Raw genomic sequence first — 5,599 nt, forward strand, 5'->3', positions numbered from 1 at the left:
TCTCTTCTTTTGCAGATAAAAAAAGACCCGAAAGTGAAAAATGTGCTGCAGTATAACAATCTCATTGAATGCCTTGATATCCATCTTACAGAAATTGATTTGATTGACTATCGAGGCAGCACATTTGAGATTAAATTGGTCAGGTTCTTTGTTCTAGAGGCAAGTGCGCTCAAGGTAATGAGGTTTGGCGTTCTCTGGCGCAACAATGAATGCCGTGCTGATCACCGCAAGCGTCTAAGCCTAAATGACAAAGTCTCCGCAGAAGCTGAATTTGTTTTTGAAACATCAAGTGGCCAGACACTCGAAAACTTATTTGCCCATTAGTGACTTGTCAGGGCGGTGGATTTTAGTTTGTACGATAACGCTGCATCCACCTAAAGTAACGAAAGTTCTTACGTAAACTTCCTAGTAATTCCCTCTTCCTAGGTGAAGCATTACTCCTAACATTTGTAATATCAGTTTGAAACTTGTAATATTGTTGTGTCCTATTCCTGCATTTTCAAAATCCTACGAATCAAACAGGTCCTGAGTTGGTGATAATGTTGTGCCTCCCATCTTTCACCAATAGCCGTCGGATCTAGATCTGACGCATACAAACCAAGCTTCTCCATTTTTGCAAAAAGATGCCTGCACTTGTTCCCTATTTACCAACAACTCCTTGTCTCTCACAATCAGCCTTATCTCATCCCCAGTACATCTAGAAGGTCGTGGAAAAATCTGGCGCGATGGCCGCTGCCGGAGCCGTCCACCCCCAATCTTGGTGTTCCGTGCAATGCACGGGCATCTACGCATGGGAAATTATGTCGAACAGGGCTAGTTGTAAGCAGGCTAGCTCTACAGCCATGATGATAGTGACTGCAGACGGTGAGGCTGACTATGGTATGCCGAACATGGTGCCTATACTCAGGTGTCATCTCCGGCGCAGGGTCTTGTCACTTCACTGTGAGGAGCAGCACGTAATAATTTGACCAACGGGTAGTACAGTGCTAGTACGCCTAGGAGTACTACATTGGTAGTACTACTACTAGTACTAGTAGCACCACCGTCTGGATTTAGGAGTACTACCACGTCCATCTGGATTTTAGTATTTGACTAGCAATATCTAGTAATGCATGTCACAAAAAATGTACTACTCCCTCTATAAATAAATACATGGTGTTTTATTCCTATTGGCAAGAGAACTTAATGTTTTTTTGCTAACTAGAGTCTTAATAGGATTACATGCAACGAACTAAACACTGCATGTCATGTTTGGTAGTCTCAAGTCATTGAAAGCATGCACGGCCCACATCTCTCATTGGTTGATATGTCACGAAATAAGAAACAAGGAGGGAGTTAATGCACCGTGCCTAAGTGTTTTGGGATTATTTGGTTTTTGTAATGTGACTTACACAACATTTTTGTTTACATGCATTAACATTTTATAAGTTAAATCAAAGGTCAAAACTTGGCGCAAAATGCAAAGGGGACCAATAAACCAGTAAACATCAAACTTCTCTCGTTTGGCCCCAACTAGAGGTCCGGTGAGATGACTATACTGCACCGGCACAGAGGGGGCGCGGCTTCATTGACTTACGACAACTGCCTTTGGGTGAATGACACGTGGGCCCAGGGGGTGGCTGGCCCACCTATCATACAGCCAAAGGCAGGTGCAGTAGAGGGCCGAGGAGTAGTATGAAATCCTACTCACCTACGCATGCTAACCAAGGGCAAGAGTGATCACTCGAATCGCAAGATCAGTTGACTACTACCTCTGTCCTGGTTTATTAGTCTCCTTTGTAATTTGTGCTAAATTTTGACCAAAGATTTAACTAACAAAATGTTGATGCATGTCAACAAAAATTATATTTTTGGATTCGTATTTGAACATAGTTTTCAGTGATATAATTTTTAGTAACATGCGTAAACATTTTGTTAGTTAAATCCGTGGTCAAAATTTGACATGGATTACAATGGGGACCAATAAACCAGGACGAAGGTAGTAGAAGCTAAGCTAGACCCATGGAGGCGATGAGCGCAAGCATCGGCCGGCTATGCCAGATGGTCCACGACGCCGGCCTGCGGCCCAGCAACGAGGAACGTCTCCAGGTAGTATTGCTTGAGGCCGCCAAGGCGAGGGGCCTCTTGGACGACAGCTTCGTCTCCTTGTTCGACGAGGTCCTCGTCGGTTTCCTCGACAAGTTCACCGTCGTCAAAAAGCTCGCGGACGACTTTGACGTAAGCCTCCGGCCGACGCGCCCAGGCTCTGCGATGCCCGCCACCCTCAACGGCCACTATGGTGACAACCTCTTCGACGCACTGGTGGCCCTACGACTGCCCGCCGTCGTGCCGGAGAATGTCCACCTCGAGGTCGCGCTCGCCACGCAGCGCCTGGCACAGCAAGACACCAACGACATAATCACCCACGTCTACGCGCATGCAAGAGGAGGACGATAGGATGCTGGCCTTCTTGGACCGCAGGGCAACCTTGGACGGCACTGTTCTGAAGCACGTTGAGCTCGCCACCAACGCCGCTGCTCCTCACACGTCGGTTGGTGACCCGGCACACTAGGGCGTGAGGATGTCGTTGATGGATCCGTATGTATTTTTATCTTTCCGTCAAATCCATGTAGTAGTATATGGTACTACAGTAATTATCTTACCTTTCGCATAAACTTCATAATTTTTGTACGTACTCCATGCATGAACAGCGCCAGAACCAAACTTCTCATTACTCTAGGCAAAATCATTATTTTCTATCTATCGATCGCGCCATGGAGCAGAACCAAATTTTACAAGTTACGAGTTCAAAAGGAAAAGCCTGCCATGTTCGCATCGCACCCCCACACGGTTGGTCCGGCACGCCGCACAAGCGGGAATGCGTGCGGTGTTGCATTTTCACTTACAAGTGGGACCGTAGTTGAGCAAACCGACTATCGACAAACCCCCACCCCGCCCACCGCGCGATGGCTGAGAAAACAAGAGGGAGAAGAGATGGCTGTAGCACGGACTCCAAGAAAATTGGTGTCGGATGGGACTCGTGTGGGTGGCGTGTGCCGTACTACTAGACATGAATGCTAGTTATGGCCCATGCCACCCCACTATATCGAGCCTATATCGAGGTACGTAGAACAAATTTCCTGCAGTCCGTGCTCAGCACTCCTCTATCTCTCTTCTCAGCCAGCCAACGGACGTGGTGCTCTCGGCGCGGCCTGGTCAACATGGTCAATGAACGACATCCATCGGAAGTGGACTGTACGTGGAGAGGCTGACAGCTGGGTCCACGGCCGCACGCAAAGAAATGCCTCCTTATTACACGCAAAATAATGATTCCTCCACCTGACATCTGGGACCCACCGAAAGGGCCTCTGTATTTCATGAAAAAAACATTACCGCCGCTGACAGCTCGGACCCACCAGCTATATCTTCGCACGCAAGGAAGTGCCTCCTTATTACGCCCAAAAAAAAGAATACTCCCCCTGCTAGCTGGGACCCAGTATAGTGGGCCTACTAAGTTGACGGGGATGAAGGGCTTTGTCAACTTAGTCAATATGCACGATTCTAGCTTGACTGACCGTACGATGTCCATCCAACGCCGTAGTGCTTCTTCAACCTCTCGTCTTCTTGCTCCAGCCGCCTAAAGCAGCATCGGTCGTACCGCCTGCTCCTGCCTCCCGTGGCTGGCTGTGCTGCCGCGGAGGCCTCACCGCCCCCATACTACTCCCACCGCTGGCCAGGCCATCCCTCCACTCCACTCACCCACACCCCCTGTTATTCTGCGACGACGGCAGCGCAGCCGAACCAGTGAACCCTCGTACTCCTCTCCGTGTGGGCATCCACTGCAGCGTATTCCCCAGCTCCGCGTCCTCCCCTTCCTAGGCCTCGCCGTCGTCCACCGTCGTGGTGCTCTCGCTGCGGCGTGGTCAATGTGGTCAATGACCGAATTCCATCGGAAGAATACTTTACGTGGAGAGGCTGACAGCTGGGTCCACGGCAGCCGCAAGGAAGTGTCTCCTTATTACGCGGAAAATAATTATTCCTCCACCTGACAGCAGGGACCCACTGGACGGGCCACCAGTATTCCGCGAAAAAAATGTTTGCCCCTGACTGCTGGGACCCACCCGACGGGCCATCGTATTTCACGAAAAAAATGTTCCCCCTACTGTCAGCTTGGACCCACCGAAAGTGCCTCCTTATTACGCACAAAAAAATGAATACCCCCCTGCTAGCTAGGACCCACCTTGGTGGGAGGCTGACTTGTGGGCCTACTAAGTTGACGGGGACGGAGGGCTTTGTCAACTTAGTCAATATAAACGATTCTTGTTCCAGTGACCGTACGATGTCCATCCAACGGCCGTAGTGCTTCTTCAACCTCTGGTCTTCTTGCTCCAGCCGCCCAAAGCAGCGCCGGTCGTGCCGCATGCTTCTGCCTCCCGTGGCCGGATGTGCTGCCGCGGAGGCCTCACCGCCCCCTACTATTCCCACCGCTAGCCAGGCCCTGCGGCGACGGCAGCCTCACACCGCAGCCAAACCAGCGAACCCTTGTACTCCTCTCGGCGCGGGCTTTCACTGTCGCATCTTCCCCGGCTCCCCATCGTCCCCTTCCTAGGCCTCGCCGTCGTCCACTGCCCTGGTGCTCTCGGAGCGGCGTGGTTAACATGGTCAAGGAACGACTTCCATCGGACGTGGACTGTATGTGGAGAGGCTGACAGCTGGGTCCACGGCCGCAGCAAGGAAGTGCCTCCTTATTACGCGGAAAATAATTATTCCTCCACCTGACAGCGGGGACCCACCGGACGGGCCACCATATTTCGCGAAAAAAACGTTTCCCCCTGACTGCTGGGACCCACTAGCTACACCTTCGCACGCAAGGAAGTGCGTCTGGGCAAAAAAAAAGATTCGCCCCTCTGACTCCTGGGACCCACGAGCTACATTTTCGCACGAAAGGTAGTGCCTGACAGTCGGGACCCACCTGGTCGAAGCGTACGTAGCGTTGTCATTCTGGTCGCGAACGTGTACGTACATACTGGTCGTTGTAGAGGCGCGCACGTGTCGTAGTAGAGGCGCGCATGTAGCATGTACACGTACGTACATCGGCGAGGGTGCAAGAAAGAAAATACGGCCACGTACGTACATACGGGCAGGGTATCAAATGCCTACTCGTGCATACGTACATGGCTAGGTCGGAACGGAGAAACAGCGTCATCGTCGTGTTCATGGGGAGGCAACAGAATGCGTCGTGTTTATGGGGAGGCAACGGAATGTGTCGTGTTCATCGGGAGGCAACAAAACGCGTGGGAGCCAACCGCTGGGTCGGAACGGAATGTGTGGTCGTGTTCATCAGGAGGGCTTGGACGGAACAGGCAATGGAAACGAGGCCTGGCATACTGCACAACGGAGGAAACGGCCTTGTGTTCGACCGGCCACGTTCGAAACGGGATCCTGTTCATTGGGAGGGGTCTGGCGTACTGCACAACGGAGGAAACGGACCTCCTATGGTCGAAACGGGGGTCCTGTTGATCGGGAGGGGTGTGGCGTACCGCAAAACGGAGGAAACGGACCTCCTACGGTCGAAACGGGGGTCCTGTTGATCGGGAGGGGTGTGGCGTACCGCAAAACA

This window comes from Triticum aestivum, chromosome 3B (assembly GCF_018294505.1).
Source record: "Triticum aestivum cultivar Chinese Spring chromosome 3B, IWGSC CS RefSeq v2.1, whole genome shotgun sequence".
Taxonomy (NCBI): Eukaryota; Viridiplantae; Streptophyta; class Magnoliopsida; order Poales; family Poaceae; genus Triticum; species Triticum aestivum.